Source organism: Echiichthys vipera (genome assembly GCF_963691815.1).
Source record: "Echiichthys vipera genome assembly, chromosome: 1".
Lineage (NCBI taxonomy): Eukaryota > Metazoa > Chordata > Actinopteri > Perciformes > Trachinidae > Echiichthys > Echiichthys vipera.
In genome coordinates this window covers 650,739-673,543 of record NC_139826.1, presented here as the reverse complement: position 1 = coordinate 673,543, position 22,805 = coordinate 650,739, and positions in this window count along the sequence as shown.

Sequence of the window (22,805 nt, the reverse complement as noted above, 5' to 3'; positions counted from 1 at the left end):
TGATTTGCTCCCTTAACAAATCTAAGTCAAGGATGACTATGGGTTTGACACTAACTTTTTTAAACTTCACATAGAGTCTCTGGTTTGCCCCATCACGCAGCTGGTCAATCAGTTGATCTAGCATTCTGTTGTCCCGACGAACTGGAAGGTGAGCACGGTGAATCCAATCTTTAAATCCGGAGGTAAGTCTGAAATCAACATCTATAGACCAATCAGTATTCTTCCTGTCATCTCCAAAATAATAGAAAAATGAGTGGCTAAACAGTTAGTTGAACACCTCAATAACGGGTACACAACATTACATCCGATGCAGTATGGCTTCCGGACTCACCATTCCACAGAGTCGGCCCTAAGTATGTTGATAGAAAAAAACGTGTCTCCTGGATAGGAACAACTGTGTGGGAGCTGTCTTCCTAGATCTTAAAAGGGCCTTTGACACTGTTGACCACCGAGTACTGTTAACTAAGCTGTCAAAATTTAATTTTTCTACACAGGCCCTTAATTGGTTTAGATCATATCTTGCAGATAGAAAGCAGTTTGTGGTGGTCAGCGGTGTCAAATCCCCTTACCTGGACTGTCCAGTAGGGGTCCCTCAAGGTTCCATACTTGGACCTATTTTGTTTTCAGTTTACATTAATTATTTATTTGATGTCTGTAAGGGTGTAAATGCACAGTTGTACGCAGATGATGCAGTGATTCTCACTCTGCGAAAAACACAACAGAGGCTGCTGAAATACTCACGACAGCAATGTCTCATATTCATGGCTGGCTCACTTATTCATGCCTTTCTTTAAATGTTAAAAAAAGTGTATGTATTTTGCTAAACGGCCGCCCAATGCTGATCATTCTGGTGTCTTTCTGGGAGGGGAGGAGCTCGTTTTGGTGAGCGAGTCGAGATACTTGGGAGTTATCCTGGACTCGACACTCTCATTCAGGAAACGCATCAAAAAAGTGTCTAACTCTGTCAAATACAACCTGGCAAATTTCAAACAGATTAGGAATTCATTACCCACCAGTGCAGCTTTGATGTTTTTACACTGTATGTTCCTCTCACATATAGACTACTGCTTCACAAGCTGGTCACTGGCATGTACGACAGCACTTAAACCAATATACACTCTCTATAAAAGAGCCCTAAAAACTCTGGATAAAAAACCCTTCTCCTACCACATCTGCAAGACTCTTAAAAAACACAATTTTTTAAGTTTCCATAATTTTAAAACATTTAGATTTGCGTGTTGTGTATATAAAAGTCTCTCTGGAAGGTATGAGCACCAGGGCTTGTGTTAGAGGAGACTGAGCTCCTCCACAGGCACACTGCATTTGGGAAGAATGTGTTGTCTGTTGTATGGGGGGAAACCTGGAATAGTCTTCCCTCCACAATAAGGGAGTGCCCCACATATTCCTCTTTTAAAGGTCAACTCAAAAAGTGGCTTAAATCAAATCAAAAGTGCGACCACTGACTCGACTGTATCATATTGCACATGACGTTTTATTTCATTGTTTTATCCTCTGTGGGTCTGGTGTCCTCCTGAGTATGTAATGACTTGTGCGGTGTGTCTTGTCTCTTCTATTTGTTTTTTATTTATTTATTTAGTAGTATTTGTATTTTTTCTAAAAATTAAATAGATTTAAATTAATTAGAGATAGATATTATCAGGAAGAGCAACTCCTGAGCACCAGCGGACACCTAATGTGTTTAACAAAGAGTGAGCGCTGTCACTTAAAAGAGGCCAAAATGTAAATTGCTGGGAGCTTGTCCCTTAACCCCCGTGAAGATCCAGTGGTGTGCATACCATCTAGCTTCTTCATTGGGGAAAACGGGATCCCTTTGGAGGTCAATCGCTGGCAGTCTGTCTGCTGAAGAACTGATAAAAAGAATCAACAGAGCTAAGCAGGTATGGCTACAAAGCTCACACAATATTTCAATCCTTTCACATTTCATCTAGCTGACCCTAGTACCCCATCAGAAAGAATCACATGTATATTAATATATATATATATATATATCACATATATAATATTCTTAGACATATGGCTCTGGGGATGATAATGTCTGGTAGTTGGTTGGTTGGTTGGTCCACCAATTTGGTCCTACTTGAAATGTTTCATTTTATTTTTAGTTAGTTGGATTGGGATTGCTTTGAAAGTGTATTTACCACCCTAGCTATGATGACAACCCTCTAACACCACTGGAGCTACTGAATCTACATTGCGGTCTTTCTAGTAATGATTTTTCTCCATTTTCTAACAGATGCATGCTCAACAGATTGGTGGTGGGGCAGTGTTTCCAGAGGCAAGTGGTCATGTGGAGACCAGCCCGCATGATAGTACAGCTCCAGCACCAGCATCAGCTCCAGCAGTGCCTGTTAGGTCACCAGCAACTACAGAACCTGCAGCAGTACCAGGAACAGCAAAAGGTGAGTCATTCTGAATCACCTTTTCTCAGAATAGGTAACTTAAAAAAAAAAAAAAAGCTAGCTTGATCTCTCTCAGATATTTCTTCAATATTCTGTGTAGGTCAAATTTGCATGCATGTGCCACATGATGGTTAATGTTGCATGTACAGCAGTTCAGAAAGTAATACTATTTTCACAGCTGATTGTTTTTAAAGAAATTGTTACAGCCTGAGCAAAAAGTGCCAGGGGCTGAGAAGGTTCCCAGCATTGCAAGTTAGATATTTCCTTTCATCTTGCTCTCATCTTAAAGAACATTGTACATTTGTTTTTTTCGCCAGACAGTTAAAAAGACTTCATTTGACAACATGGTGTCATTGGTGATTGGGTCATTCTAATTGTTTCTACTCTACCATTGAAAGCCAGGGGTAAAATCTCCCATCTAGCTAGGTCTTTTTTTAATTTCCTTTATCAGTTTTCAATAATTTGCATCATATAACAATGAGACATTAGGAGTAATTATAACACCTAGATATCTAAACCCTTTGTCAATTTAAACCCAACCCTTTATTTTAACTCTGCTGGACAAATACCTGATAGAAATTGATTTGTTTTAACTGGTCAAATATCCTGAATTTTTTTTTCCATATTTTCTTTAAGTTTACTTTAAGATATTGGGACAGTGTCTGCTAATACAGGAGAAATATGTTCTCTTTGATTGGTTTCAGTCAGTACACGAGCTGCAGCATTTTGGATCAATTGGAGACTATTAACAGACTTATTGGAGCAGCCTGATAGTAAGGAGTTGCAATAGTCCAGCCTAGAAGTAACAAATGCATGGACTCCGTGACAAACTTTAGTGTATATGGACGATTTGTCATAATCATGTACAAACTGAGCTCAATCTTATAAATAAGACTTAAACCAGCTTAATGCGGTTCTTTTAATGCCAATTAGATGCTCCAGTCTCTGTAGCAGGATGCGATGGTCAGTAGTGTCGAAGGCCAGCTATTAGGAGGTTGTTAGTAATTTTTACCAGTGCTGTCTCAGTGCTATAATTCGCTCTAAATCATGACTGGAAGTCCTCAAATAACTCATTATGTAAAAAGTCACATAGCTGATTGGTGACTAATTTCTTGAGGATCTTAGAGAGAAAAAGAAGGTTAGATATAGGTCTTTATTTGGCTACAGCTACTTTAAAAGACTGTGGTACATAACCTGCTGATAAACACAAGTTAATCATATCAAATACAGGAGTGCTAACTAAAGGTAACACTTCTTTAAGTAACCTAGTTGGAATAGAGTCTAGGAGACAAGTAGGAGGTTTTGATGCCGAAATAGTAGAGGTTAATTTGTTATGGTCAACTGTAGAAAAGCAGTCCAAGAATATATCAGATTGTACAGTTGGTTCCAGGGTTGGAAGAAAAATTGGTGCCAAGCGAGTTGATTTTGTCTCTAATAGTTAATACTCTAATTTTGTCATTAAAGAAGGTCATGAAGTTGTTACTACTGAGGGTTATAGGAATGCGTGGCTCAATAGAGCTGTGGCTCTCTGTCAGCCTGGCTACAGTGCTGAAAAGAAATCTAGGATTGTTCTTATTCTCCTCTATTAAAGATGAGGCTGCTCTGGCATTACGGAGGGCCTTCCTATATATTTTTAGACTTTTTTGCCAAACTAAGCGAGATTTCTCCAATTTAGTGGAACGCCATTTACTCTCCAATTTTTGCGATACTTGTTTTAATTCACAGGTTTGTGAGTAATACCACAGAGCTAACTTCCTCTGTTTCATTATCTTCTTTTTTAATGGAGCAACAGAGTCAAGCATTGTTCAAAGTAAGCCTGCAACACTGTCAACAAGGTGATCAATTTCAGAGAAACTAACGTTAGTGCAGGAATCTTGAATATTAGGATAAGGCATTAAAGTCAATGCAGATGGAATCGCTTCCTTAAATTTAGTTCTAGCACTATCAGATAAACATCTAGTGTAGAAACTTTTGCCCAGAGGTGCGTAGTCCTATAATACGAATTCAAAAGTTATTAAATAATGGTCTGATAAAATAGTATTCTGTGGAAAGACTATTAATTCATTGATTTCCACACCATAAGCCAAAACAAGGTTGAGGGTGTGATTAAAACAGTGAGTAGGTTTATGTACACTCTGACTAAAACCAGTCGAATCTGATAGAGAGATAAACGCAATACCAAGGCTATTATTATCAACGTCCACATGAATATTAAAATCTCCTACAATGATTACTTTATCAGATTTAAGGACTAAATTTGACAGAAACTCAGAATTCAGATAGAAATTCAGAGTACGGACCAGGAGCATGGTACACTATAACAAGTATAATTGGCTGCACTGTTTTCCAGGTTGAATGTGAAAGACAAAGAACAAGACTTTCAAATGAATCATAATTTAGCTTAGGTTTAGGGTTGATTCATAAGCCTGAGTCATAAATGCAAATGCCCTCCTCGGCCACTGCCTCAAGGAATATGAGTATTAGTATGGCTGGGAGGAGTGGATTCATTTTGGCTAACATATTCTTCATGACACAGCCAGGTTTCAGTCATAATATCATCAATTCAGAGAATCTGGAGAAATCTCTGCATACACCAGAAAGGCTGAAAACCAACATTGAATGCCTGTGACCGGCGACACTGCATTAAAAACCAACATCATTCTGTAAAGGATATTACCACGTGGACTCAGGAACTCTTCAGAAAACCATTGTCAGTTAACAGATTGTTGCTACAAGTTAAACTCAACAATGCAAAGTGAAAGCCATCAACAAAAAACACCGGTATCTCTGGGCCCAAGCTCATCTGAGAGTAAACCATGCCATGGGCACGAACACACCACCATAACCTTTCAACTTCAGTGTAGAAAGTGAACAAGATGCGTTTCCATCAGCTGGGCTCAGACAAATACAAAGTGTACTGGAGCACAAGGTTCCAATGTCAGGGGAAAAACCACGGAAAAAGAGAGCTTTACTGTCTTGATCATACTGCTGTTGGGCAGGTTCTTCTGTTTCAGCTCATATGAGACCGTATGTCTTGATTTTTGACCACGATGATGACAAAGAGGTGCCAATAACAGCTCTTTTAAAATATTAGTGGAGAGCCGCTACTACAAGTGCAGCAGTGTGTGTATCATCTTTGGGGAAAGTTATTCTGGAGTTATGACTTCCATCTGGCTTTTCTAATTAGATAATTAAAAACGTATTTGAATGGAAACATGATGATACAAAATTAGTATAAATCCTTTTTAGTAATTATCAAGTGTGTGGTAAAGCGAGAGAGCGACGGTGGATGCACTCAGAGCAGATGGGTACTGATGATCTGAACAGAGGAGAAATTAACAGTGAAATTGTCAAGTAATAGTAAATGTTCAGTGTAGGGTTCAGTTTGTCTCTGAATAAACACTGTAGCCCCTCAAGACCCAAGTTAAGTGCCTGTGTCCTGCTTCCCAACCGCTGGGTAAAGAGAAGGTGGTTAGCGCCATAGTGAGCATCAACTTTGAACCTGTGCTACCTGACCGTGGTCAGGTAGCACAGGTTTCTGAACAGTAAACACCGTCTTTGTGTTTCACCTTTTGAATATTAACTTTTGAAATACAGTCCAGCCTTCTAAATTAAATAACTGTCCTCAGAGCTGAAAAACATATTTCAAGTGAACAATTTCAGGATTAATTGACACTGCTTTGACAGTGACCACATCATTTCCGTAAGCATCAAAATGAACAATGAATGGATTTTGGCCTAGTTGTGAGGTCAAACACAATAGGACACATGTGTGGCATAAAATAAACCGTAAAAGACTTAAATTGTTTATTGCAAAGATTTATATTACGGTTAGTCGTTAGCTCAAATTTAATTTAATTAAGGATGGATAGACATTGATTGGTTTGTGCTGACAAGGTGTCCATAAGTGAGTTACCCAGTGCTTTTTGTTTGTGTTTCTATTCTACGTAGCACCCTTCTCAAGCACAGTAAGTGATAGCAGCCTTAGAGGCCACAGTAGCACTTGCAGGGAATGCACCTTCAGACCATGCTACTCAGAGGGAAGAAAACCTGGATGCGAAGATGGAAAGGTAGGAGCCTACATGCATGTTAAGCTCTATACACTGTCTAAAATGTCCTCTGTTGAAGATCAAATCTGTGTGCAAGTCAAATGGCAGTCAAAGGGAAAAGAACAGTTAATACATTGTAGGCTACCAAACACACTCCAAATTTAAAGATGTTTCTGATAAATAATAATAATAATAATAATAATGTCCTAAACATTAGAAAAGCTTTTGAGTCTAATATAAATGTACCTCTATTTACAGATAAAGTCCATAGTTTGGTCACCTTCAACTTTTCAGTGTCAGCAATCTGTTTTAACATAGGTAAGGTGATATTTGCCTGATGCTGGATTTCATTAAAGCTTCTAGGCTTGGGTTGAATCTTAGTTTTATGCCTTCATACCTTCAGGGAAATTCATATTATATGATATTGTGTGATATTTCCTGACAATGACTGATACATTTGAGCTAAGGACTTGACTGAAGATGACTGACTAAGAGCTGTTTCACTCCAGTGCGATGCGAAAATGCGAAAAATTTGCAGATTTTCCTCATGTCAATTATGCATACCGGGTCCAGTGTGAATTATCAACATAGGCATGTTCCATTTTCACAAAGAAAGCAGTCTGTCTATATAAGCCATATACTAAACCAAAATAATCGCAAACAGGGCCAGAGGCATTTTTCTATTTTACTTGTCCTGTATAGTTACACCACTGGCCGTCAGCATCTTTCTCAGCTCTGCTGCCTGTTCCACGCAGCACCTCTGCTTGCGTGTGCTGTGCACTACACTACGTCACCTCGATACATCTCCATATCAGACAAAAATACAAATGCTTGTCTTTCCATTTCACTGTGTTGAAAATCCTACCTGCAGGATTTTGAACTACCTTTGATACTGCCTAAACCTAATAGCTGCTAAGACTGGACAATGAATCACATTTTCAGATTAGAGATTAATCAGATTGTGTTTTTTTAAGGTATTTATTTAATTGCTGAGATAACACTCATACTTACCTGACCAATGAAACCAATAACTAGCCATTGACCTGAAGTTTAAGTTCAATCAGCCGTGTGGCTCCCATAACCTGCGGTGCTGGGAACCCTATTGCTCTAACAAGGATACTTGTTATTTTTTTTGTTTTTCCATCAGTAAAACTCATACTGCAGCCTACACTGTACAAGTTATGGAGGTGAAATTTGAACTTTGGTTAAGACCCCTGCATGTACGGCAGACACCAAAAATGACACGTTCACCAACAGGTGGCGCTATGATCAAGTTGACAGTGTTTTTGCCTGTAACTCCTACATTGAACCTCACACATTCAACATTTTTACATTCAGGCGTTCCCTGAGCGTACGTGAATCTTCGGATATAGGCCATGCCCATTTCCGTCTAGACTTTTTTCCCCACATGATCGCGATATATGCAAAAGCTACTTTTTTGAACTCCTCCTAGGCCGAGTGTCCGATCAAGATGAAACTTGGTACAGGTAACATTAAACATTAAACTCAGACTGATAGTTCTCCATGGAAACTTCAGGTTCTGTTCAAAATTGTAGGCCAATCGGACATTAGTTGGCGCTGTTACACTAAATTGAAAAATACACAAACATGCAAAAAATATTCAAAACCTACTTTTAAGAACTTGTCCTAGGCCAAGAGCACAGCACAAAATTTTGCACACATAATCGTTCTAGCCCTACGATCAAAACTTATCAAAATAATTTTCACAACAGATATGACTCAACATGAGGAAGGAATTGTAAATACCATGCACTAGTGTAATGAAAAGCCTGTAATTTTTACATGTATCATTCTGAAGGTAAATGTGAAAATTTATCATGATATTGTCTTGTGTGTACTGTAAGGTTAACCAAGAAACTGGAGGAGAGACGAGAGCAAAAGCAGAGGGGAGAAGAAGAGGTAAGGAGACTAACCTGTTTTGGGCACTAATTAGTTTAACATATTTTTGTGTCCATATTTCCATACTCATGGGTTGCGTCCCCCCAATAAATGAAATATGGAAATAATATAATAATGATAATAATAATAATAATAATAATAATAATAATATCTGTTATTGATCAGGAACATGATCACCTTCCTCCAAAACCTGAAAGAAAGCTAATTTGTTACCCTCAATTTTCAGTGTTAAGTTGACATCTACATGTACTGGATACCTGAAGTCCATGTTTGTGTCAGCTATGAGCGCAGCTCAGGAGCTCTATTCTGTACCCTCTTCACTCCATGCACACATATCTGATCTACACAACTAATCACCTGCATATCAAGATTTATTTTTTTCATAAAGAAATAGAGAACAGTCAGTACAAAAAGTACAGTATAAACAGCATTAACCGTGACCCTGCCACCTGAGTATAGCCCGTCAAGTCGATTGGCAAAACTAAGCCGTCCCCCATCAGTCTCGGGTTGGATTGGATCTCCATCCCCACTACTTTTGTAATGATGTCCAGAACAGATATCATCCAGGCACTTACATGTCCAAAACATTTATATATATATATATATATATATAAGAGATCCTGTTTCAAATTTACACTGTGTTCTGGGTAGCTTCTACTTATCTTCTGGATACGTTTAGGTGTATAATAAACTGTGTATAAGGTTGAACCGTAATAGTTTGTGTCAACTGTTAAGAGAATGATTGAGGGCTACCACAAATCAAGGTTCAATCCGCATCATCGACAGCATTACCAATGTTCATTTCCAATTTAACCCTTACACTCTTTTAGGCAAAGAACAGAAAACCTTTAGGATGATGTTTTTCTTGTACCATGATGTCTATCTGCGAATCTTCCAGAGGAGCATGTTTCCCTCCCTGCTGCACTCTCATACAGTCCCTGAAAAGGAAGCATGTAGGACGATTTCAATTATTCAAAGGACTTCAGATGATCAAGCTCATATACGTAGGTGTCCAAATGTACATATACCTTTGTTATACCAGTCCTTTGTGATTACATCTCTCAATGACCCATGTGGAGCAGATTAAAGTGGAATATATTTTTTTCCGGACACTGTGAAACTTTGTTCTAGTATCATGTCATATTTGGCCGTATGTTTAGTCATTGGATTTGTTACAGTTTTCAGACTATGGTAAGAGGAATAAATGGAAGACTTCATCGAAATAGGATGTAATTCTTGGTAGTTGTTGGCAGCATTATTGAGAGTAATATCATTCCTTTATTTAGGTTTATTTTGTAGAAAGAGACGGAGCCATATTCTTCTAAGAAATTACTGAGTGCATGAAGTGATGCATCTGCGTATAAAGAGATGACATGCTTTTCCTGCTCAACCACGACACCCTCGATAGTGTGCTCTAGCAATTGCAAGGGTCTCAATAGCCAGAGAGAAAAGCAGAGGGGACAAGGGACAGCTCTAATGTGTACCTCGTGACGAGGGGAAAAGAGATGATACATAAGCATTTGTCTAAATCATTGCTGACAGATTGGACGAAATTGAATACAAATGATTCAGATACTCAAAGTCACTCCAGGTGATCAAATACCTTTTCAGCTTCTGATGAAAGGGCAACTACAGGGGTGTTGATGTTGATGATGATTTAGCGGAGTGAATTATATTTAGAAATCTACTAATGTTGTCAGAAGAAAAGCAATTTTTAATGAAACCGGTCTCAGTGTTTCCCCCAGGTTTACAGCGTTGGGGGGGGGGGGGGGGGGGGATTAAACGAATCATGGTTTCCATATGTTTCCAACAGACTGTAGCAGATTGCCTGAATGTAGCATGCCAGTGGGTGTTTAATCAGACAATTTAATGTAGGTTCGTATTAAAGGTCAATCCCCACATGGATAAATGAATCGGTGTTGAAAGGTATTACAAATCACCAGACAGAAGGATCACAATTATACAGAAATAATTAGAGCCACAATGCAAACTCACTTTAAATCAGTGTATCACACAATGAGCTGCACTCGACATCAGAAAATGTCTTTTAAATAATAGACAGAATCAGTCCAAAGTTAAATCAAAAATCACATATTGGTTTCCAGCACAACAAAATAAATAAAGAATTTCAATTTGTTTAATTCTGTTTTAGTTGTTTTTTTGTGGTAGTGGATTATCTTCTCAAACAAAATAATAAACGATCTTTGAACAAGTGAATCTCAATGCTGTCAGAGTTTTCTGAGAATTGTAAACATGCGACCATGTAGAGACAGAATTTACATGCTGTCGTGTAAATAAGATAAATAGCATAAGGCTGTTTAGTTTGTTTACTAAAAGGACAAAATATAGAGCTGTTCTATAGGAAAGGGATCCTTAAATGCGCAGCGCCCCCCTTATATAATGAAATGATATCCTCATTGCAATCTGAACTTTCTGATTAGTGAGCTCTCCCTCCAGATAGTCCCTTATCCCCTCAGCCAACCCCGGCACTGCAATTCCCTCCATCTACACCCTGAGAGGAGTACAAATAATTGACTAGTTTATATTCATTCATAGCGTAGCACTTGCCTTGTGTGAATCACAGGAAACACACAGGCAGATCAGGGGGTGGACAATTATGTATTCCAATCTACATTACAAAACAAAACAATCACAGGGTTTTTCCTTGTATTTTCAGTATAAAAGTTGAATCTGGTAAGTTTTTTTGTGAAAAATGTGTTTCTTTTTTGATATTTTCTGAAACTGTCACTATATCCTTAAAGCACAATGGGACAGACAATCTGTGAAAAAGTAATACATCTCTACCTTCTGTTCCAAGTTCCTAATGGCATCTGTAAGTTTCCACCACATTCAAAGAAAAACAATAACTCAGTTTCTTATCTTTAGCTGGAAGAATTAACTGCATTAAAATGAATGTGGTACCCAGAGTTTTAATTATTTCAGAGTCTCCCCGTTTTTCTACCAAAGTCCTTTTTTCACTCAACAGATGAGCAACTTTTCAAATATTTTATTGGCCGGTAAAGCCTCAAGGCTACGAAGGACACATCTTGAAAGATCAAGACAAGGTGGGCCTGCCCTTATGGGTCTGATATATTATTATTGGGCAGCAAACTTACAAAAATTAGTTTATTGGTTACAGGCCCCTGCTTGTAAAATACATCGTCTGATGCAACCTGGACTCATCATCAGTGATGTTACCTGGGGTCACAGAGTGTTTCGGGTCTTTCAAGCGTCATACACTCTCACCCAGGCGACCCAGCTGGGGTTGATCAGGCCCTAGCTTGTGTCCAGGTAGCGCTACCGCACCCATGGTTCTCCTCTCCTTAACCACAGCCACCTTGAGGCAACCTCTGCTGCCTCCGTGACCTCCTTAATGGCCCTTCGCTTGCTGGCCCCTGTGATGCCCAAGATGTTGTAGGCCCTGCATAGAGACTGGCCAGCGAACCCTCTGCATCCCACCTCGATGGGCTCACACCGTGCTCTCCACCTGTTACTCCGACACTCCTCCACTAGCTCAGCATATTTTGCCCTCTTCCTCTCATTAGCCTCCTCGATACGGTCCTCCCAGGGTACAGTGAGTTCCAGGAGAACGATCTGCTTGGAGGCCTCAGAGATAAGCAGCATGTCAGGCCGCAGTGTTGTGATGGCGATGATTTCAGTTGCTTCCCCAGGTCAACTTTCATCTCCCAGTCTTCTGCTGTGGCTAGCAGGCCAGATGAGGTAGCCCTGGCAGCTGATGGTGGCTTGACCCCAGCCCGGACGAAAGCGATGGATTGCTTCACTGGGCGGAGACGCTTGCATTGGCCAATCCCACAGCTGATGGTGTTTGCTATGGCCTTCAGGACTTGGTCATTCAATTCAATTCAATTCAATTTTATTTATAGTGTCAAATCATAACAAAAGTTATCTCAGGACACTTTACAGAGTAGGTAAAGACCACACTCAATGACTTATTTATGATTTACATAGACCCAACAATTCCTCTGTAGAGTACAGTGGCAACGAAAACCTTCCCTATAACAGGCAGGAACGTCAGACAGACCCAGCCCTGTGGAGGACGGCCATCTGTCTTGACCGGTTGGGGAGGAAGAAAAGGAGAGAGAAAGAGAGAAAAGACACACAGATGGACAGAGAGAGACAGACAGACACACTTCCAGAGATGCAAGCAAAGCCTAACAGTAACTATAATATTTATAGTAATGTGAATATGACGTATATGTTAAGGCAGTTAACATATACGTCATAGTCATGGCGCCAGCGGTAGCGCCCCTCGCCCAGGGCCTTCGAACAGCAGCTGAGGATATGCTCCAGGGTCCCCCTCTTTAAGCAGAGGTTGCAGGCTGGTGACTCCACTAACCCCCAGCTGAACAGGTTGGATGGGCTTGGTAGTACGTCGTAGACAGCCTGGATCAGGAATCGTATGCGATGGGGCTCAGCTTTCCACAGCTCTGCCCAGGAGACTTTGCGGTCCACTGCATGCTCCCATCTTGTCCAGGCTCCCTGCTGCCGCATCCCAACCATCCTGCTGGCCCGCTCCTCCTCTACTGCTGCCCGCACCTCTTGCTGCACCAATAATCTCCGGTCCTTCCCCTGCGCCTTGTCATAGCAAGGTGTTGTGCTGCTACCCAGGCCAGCTCTTCCATGTGTCACTGTCCCCACCAGTGCCCTGTGCCGTAGCCGCGACTCAGCCACATCCACCGCCTCTGCTGCCCTCCACTTTCTGCCAGTCCTCACCTCGATCCCAGCCTGGGAGACCTTTAGATCCTGTGATTCTCTGTAATGCAGCACCTCCCTAGCACGGCCCACCTTGAACTCCTCATTCAGGCTGCTGATGGGGAGCTTCAGCTTGTTGTTCTTGCCATACAGGGCGATGCTGCTCAGGCTTCGAGGTAGGCCCAGCCATTTCCGTAGAAACCTGCTGACTCTCCTCTCAAAGCCCTCGATGGTGGAGAAACCCTGAAACAGACTTGTGCATTGCATAAGCAAAATGTTGTAAACAAGCATCGCTTGCTGCACTGACAACATCAAAACTACCCATTTGTCCATCAAAGTTTTCCCCCAGTCCAGTTGTAAGTTGAGGATATGGATACAGTTTAGGCAAACATTTAACTTGTCTGATCTTTCCATACTTGGTCCTATCTGTAATAATCATAATTTCCCAGCTGCTAAGTTAGATACACTTCCAGACAGTGGAACCATAAGGGCCTCACTACCTTCCAACATTTTTTCATGGTCAAGGTCTTTCCCAACTTTACTGACTTTTCCAACACGTTTAATATTTCCAAATCTAGTTTCTTCAGATTCACTGCAGATTCGCCATTTTATTCAAACATGCATTCCATCCTTTCCTCAGTTACCTGAACAGTCAGTTATGGAGGACATACTTGAAACTCATATAACCCTAAGAGGCCAGATATCAGTTTTTTTCAACTTAATCATGTCAACCCAAATAACATCCATGGAAAGTATCAAGGCTAAGTGGGAATGGAAATCAGTAACCCATACTAAAGCATCTGTAATATTTTCTCAAAGGAGCCACCAAAAAATTCTATAAAACCTGGGATCCTCTACTGACCTACTTTGCCAAACTAACAACGCTTCCTTTGTAGTAGCAGATAGTGCACAGTAAAGCAATGCTGTAAAACAAGTCATTCACCATGAGCATTTTTCATTATTATTTCATTTCATTATTAAGGGAATCTATTTCTTGGCATAAATGTTTTGTGTGTGTGCGTGCGTGCGTGCGTGCGTGCGTGCGTGCGTGCGTGCGTGCGTGCGTGCGTGTGTGTGTGTGTGTGTTATTATTCTAATATGTTCGTTATCAAGCAGCTAAAGCTTGTAGACAAAGATGGCAGTTACTTGATTCTTACAAGGCTTTGTAGAGGGTGAACCTATTACCTTGACTAATGCTTATGGCCCCAATTAAGATTGCCCTCAATTCTTGGAGAGGAGACCTTCAACACTCACACACACAGAGTATGACATGCTAACAGCATTCGTTGTTGAAACCATAGACATAAAGAGTAGACGCCTCATCGAACGTTGGGCCTATTGGCGCTGACGAGCGGTGGGGCCGCCATCTTGGACCGGTCCCCCGCTCCACTCAGTGTAAGGACAGGACACGGTTCGGCGTATTTTAATATTCATAGTGGGATTAACAGTAATAGAATATTCTGATATATGATATATGTGATGTATGATAGGTGTTTTGCAAACACTATAAATATAAACATAACAATAGAAATCATTTATAGAGTATTAATAGGCTATATTTCATACATGAATACATAAATCTCTCTCTCACTCACTCTCTCTTTCTCTCTCACACACACACACACACACACACACACACACACACACACACACACACACACACACACACACACACACACACACACACACACACACACAGAGAGAGAGAGAGAAAATTAAAATACGTATAAATCAAGAGTATCAATACAATTAGGTCAGAGAGAGAGATGACATTTTGGACACATCTAAATACAAGTCAAATAGACACACTTCCATTTAAAGCACTAAAAAAAAACAAGAGCCGAACCCTATATGTTAATGAATATTCAGAAATGATCCATGCTCTGTCAGTCGCATAGTCGTGGTAGTAGAGAGGAGAGGGAGGGTCCACATTTGAGCGAGTGTGTGTGGTATAAAAATATATATAACATTTTGTTAAATCGATCATTTTCACACTGTTTTGTTCTTGCACAGTTACCAATTAGAGTGTAGCTCTAATTGGTAAAGACAGTGATGTTGTAGGAGTACTTTGTATAGTATCTAAAATGACTTTGTCCCTGTTTTTAGGCAAGGTCTAATTATGTGAATGTCTTCTTTATTACATATTTTAATTATGTAGTAATTGTATTTAATGTGCAAACAAAAACACGGGGCATAGTTCAGTAGTATCCATTTTAAATTATACAAACGATTTAAGATTTTTCGTTAGTTAAATAAATTTATGATTTTTTCTTTTCAGACTGTTTCAACTTCTGTGGTACAACTGAACTAAAAAAGCCTGGACTTATCAGCTCTGGTTTACAAACATGTGACGTTCGTCCTGCTTTCAAGTGGAGATGTGGAGAACCAAGTAAAAATGTATGGAACATTTTGTTCAGCTGTGAGAATATCGGGCAAAGAGTGGAAATACATGTTCACGCTTGCCTCGTAAATCTCTAATTCATTCTTTATAATAAACCCCACATCATGTTGCTCCTGTTTGATGAAACAGTTTAACAGCAAAGGATATTGATCAGATTCTGTCACTTCTCCTTTGATAGTCTAAACTTAAAAAAAAAGTGACATGACATGAAAAATTATCTCATAATTCATGTCAATGTCATGTTAAATAAAAAATTTTTAAAAAAAACAGAATATCTGAGGTGACCTGAGATTAACTGTCTCTGAAGTGTCTTCCTCTCATGAAACCACAGCACATCCTCCGCTGACCTACTGCTGGAAATGTGCAATCCATTTACACTAGACCACATGTACGACAACCCCTCTCCTCCCTGCTTCTCCTTTCATATCTACACAGGCATGCACACACACATCTGGCCGGGGGGTAAATTAACTAACATTCCCACAGAGGCTAATCTCCATGCCTCTACTGTAGCAAGATAATAATAATAATATAATAAGGGACAGCAGCTCCTCTGGCAGCTAAATATTTATCTACCTGCCACAGCCTTAGGGACTCACTATAACATTCAAAAATGCATGGATTTATATATAATTGTTTAAAATTGTACTGTACCGTACTGATTATGAATTGTAATATTGTAATATTAGACTAGAGCAGGAATACGCTGCACAGTGCTCTGGCATCTTGTTCCTTCTGCTGCTCAACTCAGAGGCTCAACTAGTCAATCATAGAACTTATCTCGTAGAATGACCGGTCCAAGATGGCGGCCGCATTTCTCGCGGCCCAACGTTTGATGCGGCGTCTACTCTTTATATGTCTATGGTTGAAACGCTATGGCCATTACTAGACATCAATATTATGAGCATGGGGACAAATGCGTAAAAATTGTTAGCCTGGCCGATCAGGAGAGAGGATAGCTCAAAATGTATCCCCTCAATTTCTTAATTGAGGGGATACATTTTACTGTGCACTATCTGCTACTACAAATGAAGCATTGTTAGTTTGTCAAAGTAGGTCAGTAGAGGATCCCAGGTTTTATAGAATTTTTTGGTGGCTCCTTTGAGAAAATATTACAGATGCTTTAGTTTGGGTAACTGATTTCCATTCCATGAGAAGTCTTCAACATGCTATGAGGGTTGCAAAAGTAATAACAGTCTAAATCTCCTCCGGCCAATCTCCAGCAGTCATACAAGTTGTCACCATTAGTGTATATCTTAGCCAATTTTGACTTACTGTAATGCGCACTGTGGAGAATTTTAAATTTAATTAAGTGTAAACGTGGATAAGAGTAGGATCCATTCACCCAGCTCAGAGTTCTATCCCACACTGCCTCAGATGTCAGCCACTATTTCTGCTTCCCACTTAGCCTTGATACTATCCATGGATGTTCTTTTGGTTGACATGATTAAGTTGAAAAAAACTGATATCTGGCCTCTTAGGGATATATGAGTTTCAAGTATATCCTCCATAACTGACTGTTCAGGTAACTGAGGAAAGGCTGGAATGCATGTTTGAATAAAATGGCGAATCTGCAGTGAATCTGAAGATACTGGATTTGGAAATATTAAACGTGTTGGAAAAGTCAGTAAAGTTGGGAAAGACCTTGACCATGAAAAAATGTTGGAAGGTAGTGAGGCCATTATGGTTCCACTGTCTGAAAGTGTTATCTAACTTAGCAGCTGGGAAATTATGATTATTACAGATAGGACCAAGTATGGAAAGATCAGACAAGTTTAATGTTTGCCTAAACTGTATCCATATCCTCAACTTACAACTGGACTGGGGGAAAACTTTGATGGACAAATGGGTAGTTTTGATGCTGTCAGTGCAGCAAGCGATGCTTGTTTACAACATTTTGCTTATGCAATGCACAAGTCTGTTTCAGGGGCCTGTAACCAATAAGCTATTTTTTGTAAGTTTGCTTCCCAGTAATAATATATCAGACCTGTAAGGGCAGGCCCATCTTTTCTTGATCTTTTAGATTTGCCCTGCGTAGCCTTGAGGCTTTACCGGCCCATAAAAGATTTGAAAAGTTGCTCATCTGTTGAGTGAAAAAAGGACTTTGGTAGAAAAACGGGGAGACTCTGAAATAATTACAAAACTCTGGGTACCACATTCATTTTAATGCAGTTAATTCTTCCAGCTATAGATAAGAACCTGAGTTGTTATATTTCTTCGAATGTGGTGGAAACTTACAGATGCCATTATGAACTTGGAACAGAAGGTAGAGATGTATGACTTTTTCACAGATTGTCTCATTGTGCTTTAAAGATATAGTGACGGTTTCAGAAAATATCAAAAAAGAAACACATTTTTCACAAGAACTTACCAGATTCAACTTTTATACTGAAAATACAAGGAAAACCCTGTGATTGTTTTGTTTTGTAATGTTGATTGGAATACATAATTGGTGTGGTCCACCCCCTGATCTGCCTGTGTGTTTCCTGTGATTCAGAATGAGATCAAGAAAGAAATAGAGCGGCGGAAGATGGGGAAGGACGTGCAGGACTTGCAAAGGAAACAAGAAGATGAGAACACCAAACGACTCCTTGAGGAAAGGAACCGGGTGAAGGCTGAAGAAAAGGCTGCCAGGGAGCGGGTCAAACAGTAGATTGCCTTGGTAAGCACAGCTCTCTCTCTCCTTTCTGCCTCTGCGATTGATCACCACTAAAGAAGAAAACTATGCTTAAATTGAAAAACTTTTCATCATCATAAAACTTCACTATCTGACATGCTTTTCAGTTTTTCTATATATAATATCTTATTATACATACCTGCAAACGAGTCGCTTTTTTCAGCGTTAAATCAAACTATGTCATTGACGTGAATCGTGCAGATCACGATACCCACCTATACGGATGAGTTGGAGGGAGTCCGTCGGAAAACCACGCCCAATGGGTGGGGGGTAGCCACATTCACATTGTAATATCTGGAGAACGCGCTTGGTGATGCCCATGAGGCCACGGCACATTTGACCTCCAAGGGCACCTCTCAGGCTAGCCCATGATGTCGAAAAACTCCTAGTAGAGTGGTATTTCACCCCAGACGGTAAAGAGAAGCCGTTTAACTCATATGTCGAGGCTATGACGTCTACAATCCAGTGGGACAGGCGTTGCTTGGTCACAGCACGACCTTTCCTAGGTCCGCCGTGACGGATAAAGAGCTGATCGGACAGCCTCATGTCTACAGTAATGTCTAAATAGGCTCTAAGGGCCCGCACCAAGCACAGCAGCTCAGAGTTATCACCCCCTTACCTAATGGGGGTTCAAATCATGCCAGTCGGATGGGCCGGTTGAGGTGCGAGCATGCCAGAAAAGCCCTGTTTGGCCACAAAGTAACGCCAGAGCCATCTGAGTTCCACCTTAAGCATGAATTGCTCACAGACAGGGCGTGCAGCTCACCCACACGCTTCACCAGAAGCGATGGCTGGTAGGAAGGCAGTTTTAGCAGACGACCTCAGCCCGGTTCAAAAGATGGCAAACATAGGGCGTCCAACACCAGGGGCAGGTCCCATGCAGGAGCTCTAGGGGCGCTAGTAGGGCAAAAATCTCAGTGCCCCTGTCAAGACGAGGAACACCAGCCTGTGGCTTCCCACTGTGTCATTGTCGATTCTGGCGTGCTGCGATTAAATAGCAACCACATACACCCTCAGTGTAGAAGGAGACAGATCTTCTTCTAGGAGCGATTGCGGAAACTTAAGAATGGTAGGCACAGTGCAGTGCACTGGATCAACATTCTCAACTGAACACCTGTTAGAAAATAGTTTCCACCTGTTCTGATACTGCAAACGGGTAGAGGGTGCTCTGGCACCCAAATAGTTCTCCTGACAGGCTATATGCAATCGCTCAGCAGCGGATTGGGCCCTGCAGAGGCCAAACCCACAGCCGAAGGGTTCAGATGCCAAATCCGACCTCCCAGCTGGGTCAAGAGGCATGTCCTCTCTGGAAGGCACCAGGTTGTCCAGCAACGGAGTTTGTTGAGTAGGGTAAAACAGGTCCTGGCAGGCCAGAAAGGGGCCACAAGGAGAAACCTGTGACCCTGACGAAGCACCCTGAGATTTGTTTGGAAGATCAGGGGAGGAAGTGGTGGAAAGGCATAGAGAAGGCTCTCCGGCCATTCATGGGCCAGAGCCTCCTGACCCAGATGCTGGTCGTCTCCATTAAGGAAAACCAGAGCGGGCATAGGGCTGACTCGACTGGGGAAAAGAGGTCCACCTCTGCAGTCCTGAGCAGACCATTGCCCCTGTACTGTCCTGCTGTGCCACAACGCGCCCCCTCCGGAGAGGCAGGCGTCCGTCATGACGAGTTCACGATGAAATGGAACAGAGCCCATGGGCACACCTCAAGTATGACTCGTCTCTCCATGGCAATAGGGCACAAAGTCACTGCTGTGACACCCTGAGCCTCCTGTGTCTGTGCCACTTGGCGTTCAGGTGGAAGCTGTTTATATCCATCTCTGCAGTGGGCGTAGTGACAGCAAGCCCAAGGGAATAACAGTCGAGGCGGCCACCAATTTGCCCAAGAGGCAAAAGAACTTGCTGTAGGGCCCCCTTGGAAAAAGGAAAGATGGAGGACGTTGTCCAGTTGGTTAAAATAATGGTATCCAACGTTCTTTTTTTTAAGAGTGGCTTCATGCCAGCTACTTTTAGGGGTTAAGGAAACGTGCCTGATTGAAGTGAGCAATTTATTATTTGCTGCAGATCTGTTTGGACAAAGCTTACAATAATTTATAAAAAGTCAGATGGCATTGTGTCAAGACAACGTTGATAATTTAAGATGAACTGTTTCTTCTACCTTTTTTTCGTTGTGTATTAAACTCTGACATAACAGTTGATTTATTCATAGGTATTTGGGGATTGCATCATTGTATTATTTTGCTGATATTTGGCCTTTTTTCATTGTAAAAGCAAGTGAATTCATTTTTCTGTGGAGGAGAGTTCTGAAACTATCTCTTTTGGGGGGGGGGGGTTATAAGCTTATCAACCATAGCAAAGAGAGCGTGAGTGCTGTTGATGTTCTTATTAATCATTTCAGAAAGTGTTGCTGTCTAGCCTTGAGTAACCCATGGTTAAAATTACAAACACTTTGTTAGTAGAGGTCATGGTGAATTTGAAGTTTATTTTTTCTCCATTCACGCTCTGATTTCATGCATTCTGTTTTCGGAGCCTTTACCATCAGTGTTCTTCCATGGTGTTCACTGTCTGGTCAAAGTAATCCTAGTTTTAATTGGTACAATGGTATCAACGACATTTGAGATTTTGCAGCTGAAATTATCCACAAGTTCATCAACTCTCTCTGCACTCACACTTAGTGACATTGCTATAGCTTCCCTAAACTTAACACTGGTATTCTCATTTACATACCTTTTCTTAACAGACACAGAGGTTAACTGAAAGATAGGAGTTATCTCTAAGTCAAAGAACACAGAAATTATATAATATTAAGAGCCAAGTCCTTGATACCAACACAAGTAATGTCACCTCTAGAGATAACCAGAGTGTGGCCTTGACTGTTTGTGAGGGCCCTTTCACATATTGGAAGAGGCCAAAATTGTCAAGAAGTTCTTTGGTATTTGTGTCCATGTTATTGTCACACAGTTACATTCAGTCAGCCTTGTTTCACTAAGAAATAAAAAGTCTAGATTATAGGTCATAATGATGGTATTTACTAACAAGGATTTGTTGGCTAGTGATTTGATATTGAGTAAAGCTAACCTTGTTAGGTTGACAAGCTATACAGGTATATCACAGGGATTGAGAAGGCTGCCTGAACTCCATAGGGCCCTGACTTTTCCTGGGGAAGAACATTCTTGATATCAGTATTACAGCCTGGATCCGGCACATATCAGTCAAACTCAATGATATGATGATTCAGAGGAGGTGGGGGGAGCTCGGTGACTTTTGGATTGTTTCCTAGTTGGTGGAGTGGGAGGGGGTCGATGATGTGGGAGGTGAATGGGTGTTAGTTTGATTCCAGTATTGACTAGGCTCTTCATCCTATCGGGGAAATCCAGAAATGGGGAGTCAAGACTAAATGGAGAGAGTTGGGGGCTGGCGCAAAAAATAAAAAATGTTGTAACTTAGCAGTTCTGCTTCTGACTTGTTAAGGCAAAATCCATCTGCCTTAAAGAGGTGCCTGTCTTCCCAAAAGATGTTGAAATTGTCAATAAAGTTCATTGATTGAGCGGTACACGTGTCTTTAAGCCATCTGTTTAGAATCAAAAGCCTGCTGATTCTCTCATCTCCTCGCTGAACTGTTGGTAGAGGTCCACTGAAAAACACTTCAGTATTTAAATACTGAACATTGATCTGACAATGTTCAGTATTTAAATACTGAAGTCTTGTTTTAATACCTCTGATTGTTGCTTCACAACATCAATGGCTCCTGTGTGGATGATGAGAGACTTCAGTATCGGATGCTCAGCAGCAATCTTGAGGATCTTCTTTGAGTCATCAGACACCATGTCATTGGGAAAACAGAGTACCTTGGTGTTTTTCTTGCTGCAAAAGCAACTCCATCATCCACTATCAGAGTTTGAGGCCCAGTGGTTCCATCTTTCTGTAGCCCTTAAGCATATGGTTTAGCCTCATACATTTTCTCTGGTCCTGGAAGATGAGCCTTCTTTTGGGGAGCTTTGTGAAAGTGGAGCAAATCTGTTCTCTAGTAGATCCCTGTGTCTTGGGGCAGTTTGCTCTTAGTTTTTGTAGTAGCCTCGGTCCATGGTTGCTTTCTCTGTGGTATTTGGGTTGAAGAGATGCCAGTGCTGGCCTCTCGGTGTCATGATGAGTCTCCGGGTGCTGGGTTCTGCCTGATAACCGCTTTCCCATATTTGAGGGAGGCTATTTGTAGCGCTTTGGCTTTGGACTGTTCGACTAACTGCCATTTACACCTGGCTCCTGTCGTGTCTTGGTTTCATTCCAATGTTGTCTATCTCCACGTTTACTTTCGAGCTGAAGCATTTTTGTTTCCAGTACTGCTATCTTCCGGACCAATTTGTGGTAATCATCCTTGAAAAGGGAGACATCTTGTTGCTAGTTAGCTTCTGTTAGCTGAGATCCTCAATCTCAGTCAGTGTGTAGCATTTTGGTAGGCCAAGGTCGAGCAGTACTCGTAAAAATATTTAATTATGGCAGTAGTCTATCTACAAAAAGTGTACAGTCCCAGCGAGTATCCAGGAGCCGCTGCTCGTAATTTATCATAGAAGAAAAGCCAGAATATCAGCAAAAATTGTAAGCAGAGACGAGAGCAGAGAGAAAAGCGA